Source organism: Bufo bufo, chromosome 10 (genome assembly GCF_905171765.1).
Source record: "Bufo bufo chromosome 10, aBufBuf1.1, whole genome shotgun sequence".
In the NCBI taxonomy this organism is placed as follows: domain Eukaryota; kingdom Metazoa; phylum Chordata; class Amphibia; order Anura; family Bufonidae; genus Bufo; species Bufo bufo.
Window position 1 is genome coordinate 101,405,482 of NC_053398.1, and position 24,553 is coordinate 101,430,034.

At 43.7% G+C, this 24,553-nt stretch overlaps 1 long non-coding RNA gene across 1 annotated transcript; it reads right to left on the reverse strand.

Annotated features, from left to right (window-relative positions):
* Positions 1–5,636: 5,636 nt before the first annotated feature.
* On the reverse strand, positions 5,637–21,175 carry LOC120980802. The gene is made up of 3 exons (XR_005774581.1): positions 21,042–21,175; positions 19,973–19,977; positions 5,637–5,648 (listed from the first exon to the last, which is right to left on the reverse strand). It is a non-coding gene; the product is annotated as an uncharacterized LOC120980802 (long non-coding RNA).
* Between the last annotated feature and the right edge of the window lie 3,378 nt (positions 21,176–24,553).

Below are 24,553 nucleotides of genomic sequence, written 5' to 3' on the forward strand. Positions count from 1 at the left end.
TTGGGAGATTGCGGTGAGTCAGACCTTGCGCTCCTGTAATTCTCCCACTTGCTCCAGGAAGGTTTAGCGTTAGGTCCTGGAGCTACTTGAGAAACCTTGGCGCAGTGCTCGGGCTCAGACATGTCCTCCACAGTAGGATATGTTGGCTAATCTCTCAATTTTACATCAGTATGAAGGTTAGTAAGACCGCAGAGTGCACCTGTCTTTGTTATTGTTATATTATTTTTACTGTTTATCACATCCACACATTTGCTATCCTGTGTAGGATTTCCATTGTGGTACTTGCGGTCCGCTGCGGGCATCCTCCATTGTATGCATCTTTGCTGGGGATTGCCAGTAGCAGCGGATCACAAGTGCTGGATCTGCCCACTCGGTATAGATGCACCACTGCATATGGGGTTGAGCACTTCCTGCTTTTTAATACCATGCCAATCTGTAGTTTGTATAACAGGGTGAAACAAGTGATTGTTGGCTTCCCACTGCACTCTTTCTCTACACTGCATGTAAGAATCTGTAGTTCCATGCCACTAACATCGAACTAAAGTGTGGCTACTGCAATTCTCCAGTAAAGGAGGTATCTGCAAATTGTTTTTAATGTGATGTTAGGTAATGCAAAGTTAATTAATTTTATGTATACCCAGCATGGACTAGTATGGTAGGTAGGAACAGGGTTAAAATCCCTGTTCCACCCATCTCAGGCGGGACAGGAGTGGACTGGTCCTAGTTCCTCACTAGGGAGAAAGTAGACTAGAGTGTGTGGGGAGAGAGAAAGCAAGTGCATGTGCTTCTTCTCCTTAGGCCTCAGGATCCAGAGACTAACTGATCTCTGTGAAAGTTACTACTTCTGCTACAGCAAGAAAGAAGAACTTAGAATCTGTATGGCCAAGCCTAGGTGTCAGCAAAGTAGCCCTTAATTACACCTAACTTTGTTGCTTGTGAGGAATTTTAGTTAAAACACCCGTCACACTTAACCACAACCTGGCCAGAAGTGCCTCTAAAGACCTGTATCCCCCAGTGGACACTGCAGCCATAATTGCCAGATTACAGTTACCAGTCAGAGATTCTAGTGAGATTCTAGTGAGAGATTTTACCATGATAGCATACCAAGAGTTCCAGTTTGCAAGTCTCCATACTTTGCTGTCTGGGGAAAGAATTGCACTGTGTACACCCACACTATGCTGACCATTGCACTCTACCCACCCTGCCTTGCACCTATCTAAACACCTTACATCAAGGGCCCCAGAGGGAAGAAAGGGTGCCGCCTCCTTCTGCTGCACTAGCCCTAGAGAGCAACGCTGAGATGACAGCCACTATGATATACTGTGTGATGATCGGAGCCACTACCACTCCCATCTTCCACTCTGGATCCTCACGGGCCACTGAACTAGTAACCAATACAAACTGAGCCACCACTGGTATGGCATAGGGATAAGAAAAGCAGCATAGGAGCTCTCCAGTAAAGTTCCTTGCAGCCGCTCTTAAATTCAGCTATATTGTGCATACAGTATCTCCTAGGAGCTACTGTATGTGTAGTACCCCAAAGTGGACACTACCATTCTTACAACCTGTTATTGTATTAAATGCCTAACCAATGTATAACACCACCATGCCATCTGTTTACAGGTCTGTTCATTAGGTGCTATGTAACTGTTATGCATTGTATTTCATTCACTGTGCTTGGTTTACCAGGAGGTGGCAGTGTATCTGGCAGAGAGTACCTTTAGATAGAATGGAACTTACCATTCCATTCTCTACCTTTTGGCAGTAGTGGGCTAGTCCCGCTTTCTACCAAGGGAGGGGTTGCAGGAGGCTGTAGTGGAGTTGAGTGGAGGAGTTGAGGGTTGGAGCAAGAGAGTGAAGCAGCATTGTGTGGTGATGGAGCATATCCCCCTCACTGCTGCAGGAGCTTTGGGAAAGTATCTCAAAGAGAAGCCCATTTCTGATATACAGTACAAAAGGATTTAGAACCTCTGAAAACGGTGCCAAAGCCACCCTACTAAGTAGAATAGGTCACAGGATACCTCATTCTCATACGAAACAGTAACTGAAGCTGGCAGAAACTAGGCTGAAGCCAGAGATTAGCACAGCAGCAGAGAGGGAAAGCAAAGTATTCAAGTCTACCTGCCAGTTTACCCTTAGCCTGCTGGAGCCAAGTGAAAGATGACATATTGTTTGGATAACACAAGTTTATTGCAAGTTTATTCAAGTAAAAACCTTTGAATTTTACCAAGCCTGGGCTCTGCTTACTCCACCAACTACAATGACTTTGTGGCTATGGAGCCTAACCCTGGGAGCAACAGTATCCAGGTAGGTGCACCATGACACAAACTATTAGGGCTACAACATCACCACTTGGCATTCCTAAACAGTGGGACTTAATCGCCCTGGGGTCCGCCCCCACTGCATATGTACCATCAATTTTATGACAATTCTTATTTTAATATCTGCTGACGCAGGGTGCGGCCACACTTCTAGTTTTTTTTATGCAGTTTTTGAATCCAAAACCAGAAATGAAAAAAAAAAGAATAGTATCAGCCCTCAATGCTTAATATTCTCCTTTTTATCTGATTTTCGCTTCAAAAACTACATCAGAACCTGGCAGCACTCTTTGCAGAATTTTACAATAAAATTTGTATTGTGACAAGTTAGTTTGTCACGAAGCACATTTCTTTTTAAATAGCGGGTGTTTGCTAATTAAAAAAATAAATAATCATACTAACCTCATCCATTTGAGCATGAAAAGGCCACATGCGGCCATCTTGCTTGAAGAACCAGCGCAAAATCTTGCATGGCACAGTGACATCATGCATCACCACATACGAGATTTTGCGCGGGAACTTCAAGCAAGATGGCCACGGTAATCTCTTTGCACTCAAATGGATGAGGTTAGTATGTTGTTTTTTTTTACCTCCATTTCATGAAAAATTGATTAGTTACACAAAGCACCAGGAAACTTGGCTTCGCGGCGAATCAAATTTTTCCTGAAATTCAGATCAAAGTTCACTCATGAAGTTTGATTCGCTCAAACACTACTTATAGCTTTAGCAAGTAGTTTATTACATTGAAGGCATTTTGAGGTACATGGTCTGTACACACAGAGCAAGCATTCCAAACGTAGTTTCTGACTTTCCTCACTACTTTAAAATAACAAGCTTTGTACGTTCAGAACAGACCTACAGCATTGTTTCTGGGTGATGAAGTGGGAACACATCATAAACATGTCTATGAGTAAGTCCAGGTCCTCCTGAAATCCCTCACTTGATATACAGTCTTGCAAAAGAAACTGTGTTAAAAAGACCACATTAATTTCTTTATTAAATTATGACCCTCAAAAGGTGAGTTCTCTGCCTGTTTTTGAAAGCTGCGTATACTACAGTTTAGCAGTTTTCCAGATTTTTTTTTTACAATTACTTTAGATCATATACTATATGGAAACACTTTTACTGAATAGCTACAGTGACTTGACACATCCATATCACACTTTTGAATCCTTTTTATATTATTAACCTCCTTTCTTGACTACGGTATATCCTATTGGAAGGCATGACTATAAGCTGTTGTGCTCAAGTCCAAAAGTTATGAAAGGGCTTTCAAACTAATTAGAGATAACCTCATGATGACATCACACTTTACAGGATACACACATCATCAAAGGTGGAAACAGATGGCAGAGGGTCCCTGTACTAGGACAGGGCCTTCTGTTCTAGATCTTTCTAATACTACACACACAATCGTAAACCATCAAATTCTTCAGCTCAGTCCCTCACATGGAATCTAATAGACAGTATTTGAGCAGAGGACCACCTTGCTCTTTGAGTTCATGTGCAGCTACTTAACCCCTTAGTGACCAGCCTGTTTTGGGCCTTACTGACCAAGCGTTTTTCTTCCTTTTTTCATCGTCGCTTTCCAAGAGCTATAACTTTTTTTATTTTTCCATCTATATAGCTCAGGGGTGCACAACCTTTTCTGGTTGGGGGCCACATTGTCAACCTGAAACAATTCCAAGGGCCGAAAATAAACTTTAAAGGGGTATTATCAATTGAAATACTATTATTATGGCATATTGAACATACAGTATATATCATAAATGTCTAGTTACACTTCTAGTACTCCCATCTAATGGGACAATACATGAAAGATTCATGTGAGCAGCCAAAAGACATAGACATACATGTCTGCTTCCAGATGTTTGGGGGCCGCATAGAATGGTATTGAGGGCTGTATGTGGCCCCCGGGCCGCAGGTTCTGCACCCCTGATAAATCTTAATGAGGGCTTTTTTTTGCAGGACAAGTTGTAGTTTTTAATGGCGCCATTTTGGGGTACACATAACTTTCTGATTAACTTTTATTAACTCTTTCTGGGAGGGAGATGGGAAAAACAGCAATACTGCCACTGCATTTTTACGTTATAAATTTTATGGCATTCATTTTTCAGTATAAATAACATAATATCTTTATTCTCTGGGTCAGTACGATTACAGTGATACCAAATACATATAGTTTTTTTTACATTTTACAACTTTTTTTGCAATAAAACCCCCTTTTTTAAAGAAAAAAATGTTTTTGCATTGCCACTTGCCAATACCCATAACTTTTTTATTTTTCTTTATATGGAGTTGTGTGAGGGGTTGATTTTTGGGGGATGACATGTATTTTTCATTGGTATCATTTTGGAGTAAATGCCACTTTTTGATCGCTTGTTATTAAATTTTTTCGGTGGCAACTAAGAATAAATTAGCAATTCTGTCCTTTTTTTTATTTTTATTTCCATGATATTTATGTAGTCCGAGTCATTACGGATGCGGCAATACTAAACATATTGGGAATATTATGTTTTTTGCAATTTTTTTTAATGGAAAAAAAGCGTAATTTATTCTATGGGATTTTTTTCATTTCATTTCTTTACTGCAATTTTTAGTCCCTTTAGGGGACTTGAACATGTATTCTTCTGATCTCTTATGCAATAGACTGCTTAGGATAATATTAGCAGTTTATGGGTTTTTAATAGGCTTATAGGAGTTTTCTCCTGGTCTTTGAGGCCTGGTATCAGCTGTATTACAACCACAACATATTGATTGGGCTCAGATTGTGATCCCACTTCCTGCATCCCTTACATAAAAATGACATACAGTTACAGTTGAAGGGTATGTTTTTCCCGCTATGTGGTTTCTTAAGCTAAGGTAGATTTTATAGAATGACAAAGTAATACATCACTACAATGAAGTGGCATTGGCACTAGAAAAGCACCGTGTCACTTTCTGCTCAGTTTGGCCCTCTTCATAGGTCACATCTGCAGCCTCACTATACTGGGGCGATGATGCCGAAAAACAGCAGTCAATCTGCCACTATCAGACATTGCTGGCCTTAAAGGGAATGTGTCATCAGAAAATGAAATGTTTAAGTCATGTTTGTAAATAATTTTTGAGGATATTTTTAATGTCAATCTACAGGGGGGGCCATTTATATGGATACACATTAATAAAATGGGAATGGTTGGTGATATTAACTTCCTGTTTGTGGAACATTAGTATATGTGAGGGGGGAAACTTTTCAAGATGGGTGGTGACCATGGCGGCTATTTTGAAGTCGGCCATTTTGAATCCAACTTTTGTTTTTTCAATAGGAAGAGGGTCATTTGACACATCAAACTTATTGGGAATTTCACAAGAAAAACAATGGTGTGCTTGGTTTATTCTTTATTAACGTAACTTTATTCTTTCATGAGTTATTTACAAGTTTCTGACCACTTACAAAATGTGTTCAATGTGCTGCCCATTGTGTTGGATTGTCAATGCAACCCTTTTCTCCCACTCTTCACACACTGATAGCAACACCGCAGGAGAAATGCTAGCACAGGCTTCCAGTATCCGTAGTTTCAGGTGCTACACATCTCGTATCATCTGAAGGCAATCGTCTTTGCTGTGAAGATACGAGATGTGCAGCACCTGAAACTACGGATACTGGAAGCCTGCGCCTCATACCTTGGCTCTACCTCATTTCTGCATCTGGCTTCACCCACTACTCTGTGGTGTGTAGCCTCAGTTTTACAACTGGCTCTGCTCCTCTCATCTGTTCACTCTTGCTAGTACAACCAACTAACCCATCTCACTAGGCCTGACCTAAGTATTTATAGGACCTAAGTGCTATCCCCATCTAGTGGTGGGATGTATAAATTGCACCTAGCCAGCCTATGAACAGGGATACTACAGGTGTTGTAATACAAAATGACATGCAGTAGGATAATGCCGTTTCACAGTAATTTTGCAGTTCCCACGTGTCCTGAGTGGGACGCTGCACTCCTGACCATTTTGTCTATGGACCATGGAGCTGCTGTAGAGCTATTTTCTTAATGCTTTCTAAATGCTGTTTAGAGCAGTTCAGGTAAGATGGCCGCCCCATAATCATGTTCAGTAAATAGAATAAAAATAAAAAATCTACAATCAGAAAATAAAAACAGAATAGAAAAAAAGGATAGGTGCTTCTATCTGGTTGTAACTGGCAGATAAAATTTTTAGTGGCAAATTTCCTTTAAGGAGATATTTAAAAACCCAGAAAAAGGAGAATGCAATAAAATAGAATAAGTACTACTCAACAGAACCCCCCCCCCCCCTCCTGCAGCTCCAGGACCACTACTCCATTGCTCCTGCCGGTCCCTGTTGCTGTCCTGCAGTGATGACATTGCAACCACCCGCATGTGACTGCTGCAGCTAATCTGCCCTTTTTCCATCACCTATCGCGTTTGGCATGCTTAATAATAATAATAGTACCTACTTCCCTATTCTTATAAGTTAAAATTAGATATGAGCAAATTTCTTAACCTCAACAACTGCCCACTGACTATATATGTCCTATCTGCACATACCCCGTGCAGACAGCACGTACAGTACAGACCAAAAGTTTGGACACACCTTCTCATTCAAAGAGTTTTCTTTATTTTCATGACTATGAAAATTGTAGATTCACACTGAAGGCATCAAAACTATTAATTAACACATGTGGAATTATTTACATAACAAACAAGTGTGAAACAACTGAAAATATGTCATATTCTAGGTTCTTCAAAGTAGCCACCTTTTGCTCTGATTACTGCTTTGCACACTCTTGGCATTCTCTTGATGAGCTTCAAGAGGTAGTCCCCTGAAATGGTTTTCACTTCACAGGTGTGCCCTGTCAGGTTTAATAAGTGGGATTTCTTGCCTTATAAATGGGGTTGGGACCATCAGTTGCGTTGAGGAGAAGTCAGGTGGATACACAGCTGATAGTCCTACTGAATAGACTGTTAGAATTTGTATTATGGCAAGAAAAAAGCAGCTAAGTAAAGAAAAACGAGTGGCCATCATTACTTTAAGAAATGAAGGTCAGTCAGTCAGCCGAAAAATTGGGAAAACTTTGAAAGTAAGGGCTATTTGACCATGAAGGAGAGTGATGGGGTGCTGCGCCAGATGACCTGGCCTCCACAGTCAACGGACCTGAACCCAATCGAGATGGTTTGGGGTGAGCTGGACCACAGAGTGAAGGCAAAAGGGCCAACAAGTGCTAAGCATCTCTGGGAACTCCTTCAAGACTGTTGGAAGACCATTTCAGGGGACTACCTCTTGAAGCTCATCAAGAGAATGCCAAGAGTGTGCAAAGCAGTAATCAAAGCAAAAGGTGGCTACTTTGAAGAACCTAGAATATGACATATTTTCAGTTGTTTCACACTTGTTTGTTATGTATATAATTCCACATGTGTTAATTCATAGTTTTGATGCCTTCATAGTCATGAAAATAAAGAAAACTCTTTGAATGAGAAGGTGTGTCCAAACTTTTGGTCTGTACTGTATAAAAACGCTCCTGAAATCTAGGAGAAGGTTGGGTCCTGGGGGATCCTGAGGAGAAGACAGGAGCAGTTTATTACCTCTCTTGCCTTCTTCTGTGCTGGCAAGAGTGCTGCAGGAGCACAGGGAGGGAGAGCAGGAAGAGGCTGAGCCACTTCCTCTATTAGTCCCGGCTGTCTCGTGGCAGGAACAGAGCTGCATGTTCTAAGGAGACTCTGATCAGCTCTGGCTGTGTGTAAGGGCTCAGTCACACGAACGTGTGCTGCCCGTTGCCATATTGTGGACCGCATTTGCGAATCCGCAATACACGGGCACCATTCCGTGTGCATTCCGCATCACGGATGCAGACTCATTCCCTTCAATGGGTCCGCAAATACGGAGGTGCAGAACGGAAGCACGGAACGGAAGCACTACGGAGTGCTTTCTGGGGTTCCATTCTGTGCCTCCGCACCGCAAAAAGATAGAACTTGCTCTATCTTTTTGCAGAACTGATGGATCGCAGACCCATTCAAGTAAATGGGTCTGCGATGCCCATGCGGCTGCCCCACTAGCGGTCCACAGCACAGGCACAGGCTTCACACGGTCATGTGAAAAAGCCCTAATGCTGCTGTTTTTCCCTAAAACTGGGGATCCTGTGGATGCCCCAGTTACAGTAGAAATAGTGCAAGTGTCAAAAAAGGTGAGTGTCCTCCAGAAGACTTTTGATTACCTCTTGGGGGACATATTATGTGCCAAAAATAAATTAAGTAAAAAAATAATAAAAAAATATAAATAAAAATTGTAAAAAAAAAAATTAATAATGCCGTCTCTAATGGAAACTGTCACCATAGTCGCCCTGTTCACTCAAATCTATAGCTATTATATATAAAAACGATTCTCACAAAATAGGGAACCCATTGCAATATTTAGTTTTTATGTCAGTTTTAATATTAAAGAAATAAAAAGCTATAAATTAAAAAAAAATAGCTTTTTCATAAGAATTTGCGTTTGTTCCCAAAAGGAAAAATAATCTAAAAAAAACCCCATGCTAATAAAAAGTTCTTAGTGTCAAGTAAAAATCATCACAAAAATATTTTGGCAGTCAAACAAATAAAAAAGTTAGGGTCACTAAATCACCACGTGCACAAAATCATGAAAAATTGCCTGGACATTCAGGTCTTTTTTAGGACCAGCCATGAAAGGTTTAATATTTGTTTCTGGGCTGAAGTGACCTTATGATTCTCTCTCTCATCCTTCTCAGGGATATTCTTTCTTTATATTCTATTTATATAATCACTTTAATATACTGAGTATAGATAAGCAAGTTTTAAAAAATTAGTTTTAGGCCTGATTCAGTTAAATCGGTCATCAGCTTTTATTTAGTCCAAATGAATTCAGTCCAAATCAAAAGTGCCTCAATTACCCAGAAAAGTTGTGTATGACACCCTGAGGTCTCCTAGGACTGTATCCAACCCCTTTCAAGCGCTTTATAAGTGATGGCCTTGCGGTTCATCCGGCGTTCGGTTCACGGCGAACTTTGCGCGTTCGTGATCCGCCGAACATGCGAACATATGGCGATGTCCGCGCGCGCCATATTCTTTTGCATTGCGCCGAACTTTGACCCATGACACATCCATCAGGTGGGACAGGACAGTCAATTGAGACGTTTCAGCACATGGACAAACCCCCAATCCTATAACAGAACCCGATCTGGCAGCCATTTTACATTATGTCTTTTGCCAGTGTAGGGAGAGGGTGCATTTTGGAGCAGGGACAGGCTGTTAGGAACTTAGGGACACCAAACTCTAGCTAATAGGGTCAAAAAAGTATTTTTAAGGACTTGTAATGTTGTGCTATCAATAGGTGTGATACACAGAGTGGTGTGATAAACTTATAATATACTTTCTAACATAGAAAGTATATCATACTGCATTTGTATGCCTTCAGAAAATACTGATTGAGGGCTGCGATATATCAGCTTCTACAAAATAGTGATTGAGGTTTTCCATATACCTGCGTCCACAAAATTACTGCTTGAGGGTGATTATACAAGCTTCAACTAACAACTGATTGAGGCCTGTCATATATCAGCTTCCACAAAATAGTGATAGAGGTTTTCCATATACCTGCGTCCACAAAATAACTGCTTGGGAGTGATATACCAGCTTCAACTAACAATTGATTGAGACATGCCATATCAGCTTCCACAAAATAGTGTTAGAGGTTTTCCATATACCTGCGTCCACAAAATTACTGCTTGAGGGTGATATACCAGCTTCAACTAACAACTGATTGAGGCCTTCACTAATTCCTTTTGTAATCTAACATAAATTTGTGACATTTTAAATCTATTACCAAAAGCGAAAAAATCCAAAAACAGTTGTGCCTGAATGCTGAAAAAATGTTTATTGGTTGTGCAATCAAAAGCATGTTTGAGTTGGGCATATCTAAATCGACTTAAAACAGGGATTGCCGTACCTGGACAAAGTTCCATTATAGGCTTTAATTTACCTAATGTGCAAATGTAAGAAACCTTAGTGATACCTCTCCGACTCCAATAACTATTTTCATTTAACCCCAAAAATTCCTTAAAGTTTTTATTATCCCAAAGAGGGGTTCAGTGTAACGCTTGTGTTGCCTTCAAAATTACTCTAATCTTGTTCCAAACCTTCTGAAGCATCTTACTTATAGGACAAGTGGTTCCCCTATTGCCCAAATGGTCAATTTCAATAATACTGAATATGTTCTTTACAGGGCCATTATACTCTCCAGTAAGGTATGTAACATGATTATTCTCCCCAGTTTTCATACACCATTGTAGTTGTGAACATAAATAATATCCCTGAAGATACTGTATGGTAAGGCGAGACCTCCATCAGCTTCAGCTCACCACAAAAAAATCTTTATTTCATTCTAACCCTTTTTCTGCCCCTTATCAGATCATTAATGAGTTTCTCCGGGGAAAAAAAAAGGCATCCTCGATCCAAATGGGGCTGGCGGCCATCACATAAAATATCAAAGGGAGCAGAATCATTTTAGAGGTAATTTCTCTTTGATTTTATTTATTGTGGGGATCACATTTAACCCGGTATAGCCTTGTAATTTCGTGCCGATTTTAATCCCTAAATAATCCAAGTGGTCCGATGGCGACAATACCCGCACTTTAATATCTTTATGTGGGGCACTCCGATTCAGAGGAAGGAGTACGGATTTGTACTAGTTAATTTCATATCCCGCCAATTCTCTGTATTCATCAATTATCTGGATGACCCGGGGTACAGCTCTCCACCCGGCATTTAAGTATATTAGTACATCATCCGCATATAGACTAATCTTGTCTTCTGCCCCACTTCCCCCGAACAACTCTATCCCGTCTTCTGATCTAACTCTACAGGCAAGAGGTTCCAAAAAGATTGCGAAGAATAAGGGGGTGATGGGGCAACCCTGCCGAGTGCCACGCTGTAAATAAATGGCTGGTGTGCACACCCCATTAATATTGATTCTGGCGATAGGTTGACAATACAATAGCCAAGTCAAATCAATAAAGGCCTTTGCAGCATCCAAAGACAGGATGGAGCGGTCCTCCTCCCCACGATCTGTATATTCAAAAACACTCTACGTATATTGGCCTGAATTTGCCGTCCAGGGATAAACCCTGTCTGGTCTGCATGTACCAAACTGTTTATTACTATTTTCAATTCATTCGCCAGCAGTTTTGCTAATATCTTATAATCCGTGTTAAGTAGAGATATGGGTCCATACGATCCAATATCATTCCCATCTTTACCTTTTTTCAAAATTGCAGTAACTACTGCTTCCGTTAACAATGGCGGCAGTCTCCCAGCTGTTCGGTACTCATTTAGTACTTGCAGTAGGCAGGGCAGTAACGCTACCTCATGGCATTTGTAAATATCGAAAGGGAGACCATCCGCACCTGGCGATTAGTGTTGATCACAAATATTCGAATCGCAAATATTAATCGCTAATATCAGCACTTTGAGAATTCACTAATATTTAGAATGTAGTGATATATATTCGTAATTTCGAATATTCTAGATTTTTTTTTTCATCAGTAACCTCCCCTCTTGTTTGATGTCTGCAATGTCTTTGTCTGAGCTTAGCAACATTCCTAGCAACCAATAGGAAAGCTGTCTACCCATTACTACATAATACCCTCCCCAGCAGCCATTTTCTACAGTTTATTAAAGTTCTGAGAGACACAGCAGTGTCATTGCTGTGCTCTGTGCTTTCCACACTACAGTTAATAGATAGTTAGATAGCTTTTATATATATAATATATATATATATATATATAATACAGATAGTCAGTGTAGGTTCTATCCTGATATAGTGTAGCTGTTGCAGTGCAGGGTGTTAGGTAGTTTTCTGCTGTTCATACATACATGCCAAAATCTTCACATCGTTAGTGCCGATTTGCGCAATCGGGAATATATTGGAGCACTCTAACTGCATATAAAGCCATTTTTAATGTTCTGCCGTGCCAACCATTTTCTCCAGTCTCAGGAAACTTCTAGCAGCTTGAAAAATGTAGCTATAGTGACCCACGCCTGTATTTCGCGCGCATTACACGAATATTACGTTGCCGATTTTTCGCGATCAAGAAAATAATCTCGAATTCATGAATATATGATGAATATTTGGGTGAATATCACAAATTCGAATATAGCCCCTGCCGCTCATCACTACTGGCGATGAGCTCCCCTTGATCCCCTTGATACCAGATAGCACTTTCTGCAACTCTCTCAAGTGAATAGGTGAGTTCAGTATTGCTGATTCCTGATCTGAAAGAGAGGGTATCTCGATCTGTTTCAGATATAACTCTATACACTTCTCTTTGCCATTTATCTCTGATCTATATACACTGCGTGCAGAATTATTAGGCAAATGAGTATTTTGACCACATCATCCTCTTTATGCATGTTGTCTTAATCCAAGTTGTATAGGCTCGAAAGCCTACTACCAATTAAGCATATTAGGTGATGTGCATCTCTGTAATGAGAAGGGGTGTGGTCTAATGACATCAACACCCTATATTAGGTGTGCATAATTATTAGGCAACTTCCTTTCCTTTGGCAAAATGAGTCAAAAGAAGGACTTGACAGGCTCAGAAAAGTCAACAATAGTGAGATATCTTCCAGAGGGATGCAGCACTCTTAAAATTGCAAAGTTTCTGAAGCGTGATCATCGAACAATCAAGCGTTTCATTCAAAATAGTCAACAGGGTCACAAGAAGCATGTGGAAAAGCCAAGGCGCAAAATAACTGCCCATGAACTGAGAAAAGTCAAGCGTGCAGCTGCCAAGATGCCACTTGCCACCAGTTTGGCCATATTTCAGAGCTGCAACATCACTGGAGTGCCCAAAAGCACAAGGTGTGCAATACTCAGAGACATGGCCAAGGTAAGAAAGGCTGAAAGACGACCACCACTGAACAAGACACACAAGCTGAAACGTCAAGACTGGGCCAAGAAATATCTCAAGACTGATTTTTCTAAGGTTTTATGGACTGATGAAATGAGAGTGAGTCTTGATGGGCCAGATGGATGGGCCCGTGGCTGGATTGGTAAAGGGCAGAGAGCTCCAGTCCGACTCAGACGCCAGCAAGGTGGAGGTAGAGTACTGGTTTGGGCTGGTATCATCAAAGATGAGCTTGTGGGGCCTTTTCGGGTTGAGGATGGAGTCAAGCTCAACTCCCAGTCCTACTGCCAGTTTCTGGAAGACACCTTCTTCAAGCAGTGGTACAGGAAGAAGTCTGCATCCTTCAAGAAAAACATGATTTTCATGCAGGACAATGCTCCATCACACGCGTCCAAGTACTCCACAGCGTGGCTGGCAAGAAAGGGTATAAAAGAAGAAAATCTAATGACATGGCCTCCTTGTTCACCTGATCTGAACCCCATTGAGAACCTGTGGTCCATCATCAAATGTGAGATTTACAAGGAGGGAAAACAGTACACCTCTCTGAACAGTGTCTGGGAGGCTGTGGTTGCTGCTGCACGCAATGTTGATGGTGAACAGATCAAAACACTGACAGAATCCATGGATGGCAGGCTTTTGAGTGTCCTTGCAAAGAAAGGTGGCTATATTGGTCACTGATTTGTTTTTGTTTTGTTTTTGAATGTCAGAAATGTATATTTGTGAATGTTGAGATGTTATATTGGTTTCACTGGTAAAAATAAATAATTGAAATGGGTATATATTTGTTTTTTGTTAAGTTGCCTAATAATTATGCACAGTAATAGTCACCTGCACACACAGATATCCCCCTAAAATAGCTAAAACTAAAAACAAACTAAAAACTACTTCCACAAATATTCAGCTTTGATATTAATGAGTTTTTTGGGTTCATTGAGAACATGGTTGTTGTTCAATAAAAAAATTAATCCTCAAAAATACAACTTGCCTAATAATTCTGCACTCCCTGTAAAGTCAAGAAATATTTAACAAATTCCCGCTCTATTTCATTTGGATTATGAGTTATCTGCCCGGAACTTGTTTTGATCTGTCTAATTTTATTACAGCTCCTTTGGTTTGCGATTATCGAGGAGAGTAATTCCCCCAGTTTGCCGGCTTTACAGTAATGATTCTGGCCTTGAAAGAACATATTGTGTTGTGCCTTATTCATCATGAAGTTTTTATATTCATCTTTAGCTATTTTTAACTCAAGCGGAGTTTGAACATTGTTATTTTTTGTGATTACTGCCTCCAGATGCTTAAGCTTCTCCTCTAAACATTTCTCTTTTTTGGAAAATTCTAATGTCTTCACTCTGATTTTTCTATAATATAAACCCCAAAGAAACGCTTTCAGCGCGTCCCACACAAAGTGGATGTGAGTTGATCCTATAATTTGAGACCAAAATTCAGATATTTCTTTCCTGATCAAGTCATAATCTTTCATTATGTATATCCAGTGTGGATTAAATAGTCTAGGGCAGTTCTTTAGGTCCCTATCCTTAATGAATATCAAAATCAAGGAATGATCTGAGACTCCATGGGCCTCATATTTCATTTTACTAATTTGATCAATCATATCGCTATTGGCAAATGCTAAGTCAATCCTTGACATGGCTTTATATGTATTACTATAGCAAGAATAAACCTTCCTATCCCCGTACATATCACGCCAAATGTCAATTAGCGCCACTTCCTGACAAAAATTATAGAGTCGTGAGTGTTTCCCCGAGTTTCCTTTATGTGTGGCAAGCATTAAAGACTCTGTCCATTTAAGGGTCCATTACACAGTTAAAGTCCCCTGAGACTAGTACAGGACACCGCTCTCTATCTAATATATAAAGCTGTGTGTATGTGTGTATGTCCGCTAAAGCAATCCGTACCGTCGCATTTACAATCACGAAATTTGGCACACAGGTATATCAGGTGCCCGGGAAGATTTTAGACCAGGTCTCAGCTCTCTAGGACGTACCGTTCCTGAGATATTCCCAAAAAATGCATTAGCCAATAGAAGCTTGGTCACATGACCCTTATCAGCCAATAGAAGTTCTCAGGTCCTCCAGCCTCCGCATACAGTTTTACTCCAGGTTTACATAACATCCCAGCCATGTATCTTCACTGCTGTAGGTCAGCTAGGAAATCCGTCACAAGGATAATTGCTATTGAAGTAAATCCATGGCCTAATAGCACTTAGTACCTTATTTCAAGATGTGCCTTTGTTTCAGTAATAGATGTTTTTATCCTATGAAAATCGTTTATTTGGTATGAAAATGAGCCAGTAAGGTGCCCAGAGGGGCGTCACTCTTGCAGGAAGGAGCCCAGACACGCCCCCTGCCACAATGTGTCCACCCTCAAAAGATTTAAAACACTGCCCCCAGGTCCCGCTAAGTTACGCCCCTGATCTGTTTAGACCACTCCCACTCCTGAGCCGACACGGATTGAAAAAATGAACGCAAAAATCAACTTCTGCCAGCTGCAGGGGTGGGAGGGAGGGGGACTTTCTCCCTGCAGCTTACACTCAGACAGCACAGTGCTGCTGTCTTAGGCTCCATTCAGACGTCCGTAGTGCATTGCGGATCCGCAAATTGCGGGTCCGCAATACACCCAGCCGGCACCCCCATAGAAATGCCTATTCTTGTCCGCATTTGCGAACAAGAATAGGACATACCTTATTTTTTCCCGGAGCTGTGGAACGGAAGATCGGGGCCGCGTTCTGGAAATGCACAGTGTGCTGTCCGCATCTCTTCCGGCCCCATAGAGAATGAATGGGTCCGCACCTGTTCCGCATAATTACGGGAACGGATGTGTACCCATTCTACGGACGTGTGAATGGATCCATGGAGTGAGCTGTTCAAAAGGACACGCCCCCGTTCTGGTTAGGCCACACCACCTCCCACTTCTCAGCCGACTGAGATTGAAAAAATGAAGTTAAAAATCAACTTCTAGGTCCTGCTAAGCCACGCCCATATCTGGTTAGGCCACGCCCTCCACTCCTCAGCCAACAGGTATTGAAAAAATGAAGGTAAAAATCAACTTCTGTCAGCTGCAGAGGTGGGAGGGGGACTTTCTCCCTGCAGATCACACTCAGACAGTACAGTGCTGCTGTCTTAGAGTGAGCTGTTCAAAAGGACACTCCCCCGATCCAGTAAAGGCCACTGTTAAGGGGGCGCGCCCCTGTGGAGGTCACTGTCAAGGGGGTGGTATGCTCTGAAAGTCACTGTTAAAGGGGAAGGCTGCTGTAAAGGTCAAAGTTTATGGGGTGGGCTGCTGTGGAGGTCCAATTTTAAGGGATGGGGCACTGTGGGGGGGGGGTCAGTGTTAAGGGCTAGAGGGCTGTGGAGGTCACTGTTTTGGCTGTGGGGTGCTGTAGATGTCACTGTAATAGTGGATAGTGTTGATATCTTTTAACGACACAATCAAATATTAAATGAAATAGATTGAATAAACCCGAGCGTAATAGATTAAATATACCCGGGTCCTTCTGCTAGTTGTAAAAAAATGCGGCCAATTGATTAAGGGCACTCACGGCAAATGGTGGAGGGATGTATACAAAGGCCAATATACAGATCTGACCATTTCATTGACAGTGTAAAAAAACAAATCTCCCCTCTTTATCAATCAGGTGGTCCAGCGGCTCATAATCCACCCCTTTATGAATGTATACACTAACCCCACGAGAGTAGGAGGACAGACAAGAATGATATTTTGCCCACTTTTTCTTTAGGTATGGCAGAATCTCAGATGAAGCGCGTGTTTCAAGCAAGCCAACAATCGCGGGAAGGTTTTGTCCCCCAACCCGCGTGCATTCCATATTAGAACTTTATGAATCATTCAGAGTTGCATTCTGTGGGGGGTCCCATTCTGCCCAGTGATGACAACCGTGCCCTCCCCTTCTTCCCTAGCCCACCCCGCCCCCCAACCTCTCAACATGGTTCACAAGTGTATACAACCTTGTCAACCTCTTCCATTATGCCCCGCCCACCCTCGCTCGCTCCCTCCCCCCCATCTCCACCCCCACACCCCACCCCAGCACCCAGACCTCAAAAGCAGAGAGACAGTTATTTCCTATATGCCCGCCGAATCCAACCATTCAAGGGCATCTACAGGTTTAACAAAAAAACGTACAGCGTCCCTATAAACAATTCTAAATTTTGCGGGGTATATCATAGAATAATTAATACTAGCTGCCTGCAGCCTTTTTTTGATCTCGTGATATTCTCTGTTTATTTTGCGTGTCTCTGGAAAAATATGGATAGATCTGGATCTGACTACCATTGTATTCAATCTCCTGCAGTTCTTTTTTGCGTTTGAGGACCCAGTCCCTATCATTAGAGCATAACATTTTGGCCAGTAAGGCGCAGGGGGAGCTACCGATCGGGGTCTTTTTAGATGGAATTCTGTGGGCCCATTCTACACAAAACATAGGAGAGTCATGATCGGAACCCAACAATTGTATTAATATATATCACTGAAGGCGACATCAGGGTGACCAATTTGAGGGTGATTTAATAGAAATATGGACAGTATTATGCGAATGGGGACAGAGGATTAGAATAAATCTGTCCCTCTTCTTGCCCTAAAGAAACTGCTCAGCCCAGAGATGCACCAGGAAGGTAGGTGCACTAGGTCCACGTTCCTGGGCTAACCTGTCCTTATAACGCCCTATCACTTTCTGACATGACAATGTCCCAACACGTTTCCCCTTACAGGTAATCAAAGGTTCATCAGGAAACCAAATATATCAGTTTGGTAATAGGTTACAAACAACAGAGTAAACAAAAATAGACATAACAAGACTGGAGCATCCCAGACCAGAAAGCATCTGTGACAAGGTAACCTTCTATATATCAGCTACCACAAAAGAGGTTTTCCATATACCTGCTTCCACAAAATACAGATTGTGGGTTTTGATATACCTGCTTCAACTAATTGAGGCCTGCCATATATCAGCTTCCACAAAATAGTGATAGAGGTTTTCCATATACTTGCATCCACAAAATTCCTGCTTGAGGGTGATATACCAGCTTCAAATAACAACTGATTGAGGCCTTCCATATATCAGCTTCCACAAAATAGTGATTGAGGTTTTCCATATACCTGCGTCCATAAAATACAGATTGCGGGTTTTGATATACCTGCTTCAACTAACAACTGATTGAGGCCTGCCATATATCAGCTTCCACAAAATAGTGATAGAGGTTTTCTATATACCTGCGTCAACAAAATTACTGCTTGAGGGTGATATACCAGCTTCAAATAACAACTGATTGAGGCCTGCCATATATCGGCTTCCACAAATACTGCTCTTCTCTAGGGACTTTGGCACAGGGTCATTTTGAAAATGACAGGCAGAGGAAGAGGCAGGCCGTTCCACAGGGGTGGTAAAGTTTGGGCAGGTGCACCAGCCTAAGTGGGAAGTTGGAGAAGGTGCTTGCGATTATGTCAAAGGACGCACCAGAGTTGGTTGAGTGGCTCACTCAGCTTTCCGCTTCTGCACCCTCCTAATCCTCTGTATCTGCACCCTCCTCACTCTCTGCTGTGTGCACCCCTAAAGACACCACCACCACCATAGCCCCTCCACTCGAGTCAGAGAAATTATTTTCCCATCCATTCCCAGACCTTAATGGTGCGCAGCCATTCTTGGCATCGGATGAGGAGGTAGTAACGGCTGCACCCAGTGGTCTGACGACAGTACCCAGATCAGCCCAAGGAGGGTGGTCCCCACTGTTGCTGCCTACTCCGAGATCTCTAATGTCAGTGGTGGTGAAGGTGACGATGATGACGTGCCGATGGACGTCACGTGGGTGCCCACAAGAGAGGAAGAGCAGGGGAGTTCAGAGGTAGAGACGGAGCAGCAGATAGGGAGGAGAAGGAGAAGAAGCAGGCAGAACTTTCAGTGCACAGGAGGCAAAAAGCAGACTGCAAATGTATCTGGAGCAAGCCATTCACCATGCACTGTCACATATTGTGCTCCCAGGACGCCGGCACATGGGTCTGCAGTGTGGACTTTTTTTAACGTGTCAGCTGCTGACAATAGTGTTGCCATCGACAGCCTGTGCTGTCAACGCATAAGTCGCAGTAAGCCCAACACTCACCTAGGGACGACTGCCTTTAAGAAGACACCTGGCCTCCCATCACCGAGCCCAGTGGGAGCAACGCTGTTAGAACCCACAAAGCCACACTCCCGGCACTCCACATCCTGCCTCTTCTCCTTCTCCTCTCTCCTCTCATTTGTCCTCCACTCCACCTTCCACCGTGCCGTCGTCGCGTTCACCTGGCACAAGGCAGGCTTCCGTGGCCCAAATGTTCGAGCGTAAAAGAATCATGACGCCGGATAATCCTCTTGCCCAACAGCTGACCGCTGGCTTGTTGGAACTGCTGTCCTGCTAACTGCGCTGAAACAGGGCAAAATGACACACGTGCCGTGCATGGCAAATGTCCTGAACTTAGTCGTGCAGCAATTCGTTGCCAAATACCCTGGGGTTCAGGACGTCTTGGGGCAGGCAAGGAAAATCTCTGGCCATTTTAGAAGATCTTACACAGCCATGGCTCGCCTTGCTGATGTTCAGCGGCGACACCACTTGCCCGTCAGACGTCTGATTTGTGATTTCCCGACGTGCTGGAACTCCACCTTGTATATGCTTGATAGGCTGCTCCAGCAGAGATGTGCCGTTAATGACTACCTGTGCGAACTCTGCAGCAGGACAGGTTCTGGGGAGCTTGGTTTCTTTTCACCGCGCCAGTGGCTGCTCATGCGCAACGCATGCAGACTTCTGCGGCCATTTGATGAGATCACCAAATTGGTCAGTCACAGCCAGGGCGCCATCAGTGACATCGTACCTTATGCCGTATTTCTGGAGCGTGCATTGCATAGTTTTCTTGATCAAGCCGTCGAGGAGCAGGAGCTGGAAGATGAGGAAGTCTCAATGCTGAACGAATTCCCAGGGGGGCTACTACATCTGAGACAAGTTAGCAGGAGTCTGAAGAAGAGTCAGAGGAGGATGGTGGCTGGGGGAGGAGGAGGAGCAAGAAGAGAAGGCTTTAAACTTTTCGGGGATACCTGTAGTTGTCCGTGGCTGGGGGGAGGAGACTGAATACGATATTCTCTTGGGTTATGAGTAGAGTTGAGCGAACACCTGGATGTTCGGGTTCGAGAAGTTCGGCCGAACTTCCCGTAAATGTTCGGGTTCGGGATCCGAACCCGAACCGAACTTCGTCCCGAACCCGAACCCCATTGAAGTCAATGGGGACCCAAACTTTTGGGCACTAAAAAGGCTGTAAAACAGCCCAGGAAAGAGGGCTGCAAAAGGCAGCAACATGTAGGTAAATCCCCTGCAAACAAATGTGGATAGGGAAATGAATTAAAATAAAAATTAAAAAAATAAAAATGAACCAATATCAATTGGACAGAGGTCCCATAGCAGAGAATCTGGCTTCACGTCAGCAGAGAATCAGTCTCTTCATGCCATAGCAAAGAATCTGGCTTCATGTCAGCAGAGAATCAGTCTCTTCATGCCATAGCAGAGAATCTGGCTTCATGTCAGCGCAGAATCAGTCTTCATGTCATAGCAGAGAATCAGGCTTCACGTCACCCACCACTGGAACAGGCCACTGTCACACATTTAGGCCCCGGCACCCAGACAGAGGAGAGCGGTCCCGTAACAGAGAATCTGGCCTTATGTCAGCGCAGAATCTGTCTTCATGTCATAGCAGAGAATCAGGCTTCACGTCACCCACCACTGGAACAGGCCACTGTCACACATTTAGGCCCAAACAATGACAAAAAATAATTGTGGAATCGCACTCACCAGATCTTGAGGTCATCCGGAATGCAACAGCCTACCTGGAGTCCAAGATTCATCAGGGCTCCTGCCTAACAAGTCCCAGAAAAGAAGATGGAGGCAGCATGTCCGGTAAAAAACCTTTTAATGGGAATCGCCAAGTGAACTAACGTGCAGCAGGTTGTGACGTTTCGGCTGATCCGCAGCCTTTATCAAACACAATGTGAAATCTAAAAGTATCCGTTTAAATACACTGCTCAAAAAAATAAAGGGAACACAAAAATAACACATCCTAGATCTGACTTAATTAAATATTCTTCTGAAATACTTTGTTCTTTACATAGTTGAATGTGCTGACAACAAAATCACACAAAAATTAAAAAATGGAAATAAAATTTTTCAACCCATGGAGGTCTGGATTTGGAGTCACACTCAAAATTAAAGTGGAAAAACACACTACAGGCTGATCCAACTTTGATGTAATGTCCTTAAAACAAGTCAAAATGAGGCTCAGTAGTGTGTGTGGCCTCCACGTGCCTGTATGACCTCCCTACAACGCCTGTGCATACTCCTGATGAGGTAGCGGACGGTCTCCTGAGGGATCTCCTCCCAGACCTGGACTAAAGCATCTGCCAACTCCTGGACAGTCTGTGGTGCAACGTGACGTTGGTGGATAGAGCGAGACATGATGTCCCAGATGTGCTCAATTGGATTCAGGTCTGGGGAACAGGCGGACCAGTCCATAGCATCAATGCCTTCGTCTTGCAGGAACTGCTGACACACTCCAGCCACATGAGGTCTAGCATTGTCTTGCATTAGGAGGAACCCAGGGCCAACCGCACCAGCATATGGTCTGACAAGGGGTCTGAGGATCTCATCTCGGTACCTAATGGCAGTCAGACTACCTCTGGCGAGCACATGGAGGGCTGTGCGGCCCTCCAAAGAAATGGCACCCCACACCATTACTGACCCAATGCCAAACCGGTCATGCTGGAGAATGTTGCAGGCAGCAGAACGTTCTTCATGGCGTCTCCAGACTCTGTCACGTCTGTCACATGTGCTCAGTGTGAACCTGCTTTCATCTGTGAAGAGCACAGGGCGCCAGTGGCCAATTTGCCAAACTTGGTGTTCTCTGGCAAATGCCAAACGTCCTGCACGGTGTTGGGCTGTAAGCACAACCCCCACCTGTGGACATCGGGCCCTCATATCACCCTCATGGAGTCTGTTTCTGACCGTTTGAGCAGACACTTGCACATTTGTGGCATGCTGGAGGTCATTTTGCAGGGCTCTGGCAGTGCTCCTCCTGTTCCTCCTTGCACAAAGGCGGAGGTAGCGGTCCTGCTGCTGGGTTGTTGCCCTCCTACGGCCTCCTCCACGTCTCCTGATGTACTTGCCTGTCTCCTGGTAGCGCCTCCATGCTCTGGACACTAGGCTGACAGACACAGCAAACCTTCTTGCCACAGCTCGCATTGATGTGCCATCCTGGATAAGCTGCACTACCTGAGCCACTTGTGTGGGTTATAGACTCCGTCTCATGCTACCACTAGAGTGAAAGCACCGCCAGCATTCAAAAGTGACCAAAACATCAGCCAGGAAGCATAGGAACTGAGAAGTGGTCTGTGGTTACCACCTGCAGAACCACTCCTTTATTGGGGGTGTCTTGCTAATTGCCTATAATTTCTACCTGTTGTCTATCCCATTTGCACAACAGCATGTGAAATTGATTGTCACTCAGTGTTGCTTCCTTAGTGGATAGTTTGATTTCACAGAAGTGTGATTGACTTGGAGTTACATTGTGTTGTTTAAGTGTTCCCTTTATTTTTTTGAGCAGTGTATATTAAGACACACCCACTCACACAGGAGTGGCCAATAACACAATGAGTGAGGTGCTAATGTCATTATAAATGTATACTGCAGTGCTCCCACTCAGTGTATCAATGTACACCAATCATATATATATAAGATCCAATACCTCCACATACCTTCAGGGCACACATGTTCCTTGGCGTTCCTAGGCCACCAGTGCGCATGTCAGGGAAGGCGGAACTGCGTCACTACCCAGCTGACCCGAGATCACCTGACCGCGAGTAACTCCGCCCTGGTGATCGTCGCGTCATTCCACACATCCTCCGCTATGCGCACCGTTGCTAGGGACGCCAATGAGCCGATCCGCCTACCTCCACGTAATGAGAGCGGTCACCCCATAGCCCCACGTCACCAGTGCCGGCGGCCGGGTCCCGGGCCAAGCGATGCGGCGATCAGAGCTCATCGCCAACCGCATAATATCCTCTGGCGCAACCGGGGACCGTCAGAAGAGATATAGGCAGGGGCCCTCAGTCTTTATGTCTCCGGCCGAAACCCGGACTAGGTGACATAATGGCCCCGCCTCTCTATTATCCAACCAGCCCCATGTTGCCAGAGACGCATCCAGGATCCAACACCGCCCACCGCGGCGACGTGTGGAAGGAGATAACCACACCCACAGCGGGGGTGCAGACAGGAACGAGCCCCCTAATTACTCAGTGTGCCATGATCCAGTGTGGGTTGGAAACAAGTGTGATAGTGAATCAATGAAAAACAAAATACAATTAAAAAACACTATACAGTGAACCAGTTCAAAGGTCACTCTGAACCATTACACATTTGATACAGAGAATTCTATATTCATTCCGAATGGTTGGAGTGCTCTCATCTCAAAGATCCATTTGAGCTCTTTTTTACGTAGAATCCGATCCTTGTCCCCCCCACGTGTCAGCGGGCCGACAGAGTGAATGATTCTAAACCTGAGTTGGTTGACCGAGTGTCCACGTTCCAGGAAATGCTTCGCCACCGGCTTATCAATTTATCACATTTAAGCCCAGGCACCCAGGCAGAGGAGAGAGGTCCCGTAACAGAGAATATGGCCTTATGTCAGCGCAGAATCTGTATTCATGTCATAGCAGAGAATCAGGCTTCACGTCACCCACCACTGGAACAGGCCACTGTCACACATTTAGGCCCCGGCACCCAGACAGAGGAGAGCGGTCCCGTAACAGAGAATCTGGCCTTATGTCAGCGCAGAATCTGTATTCATGTCATAGCAGAGAATCAGGCTTCACGTCACCCACCACTGGAACAGGCCACTGTCACACATTTAGGCCCAGGCACCCAGACAGAGGAGAGGTTCATTCAACTTTGGGTTGCCCCGCAATATAATGGTAAAATGAAATTAAAAATAGTATTGAATGAGGAAGTGCCCTGGAGTAGAATAATATATTGTTAAGGGGAGGTAGTTAATATCTAATCTGCACAAGGGATGGACAGGTCCTGTGGGATCCATGCCTTCTTCATTTTTATGAACGTCAGCTTGTCCACATTGGCTGTAGACAGGTGGCTGCGTTTGTCTGTAATGACGCCCCCTGCCGTGCTGAATACACGTTCAGACAAAACGCTGGCCGCCAGGCAGGCCAGCACCTCTAAGGCATAAAAGGCTAGCTCTGGCCACGTGGACAATTTGGAGACCCAGA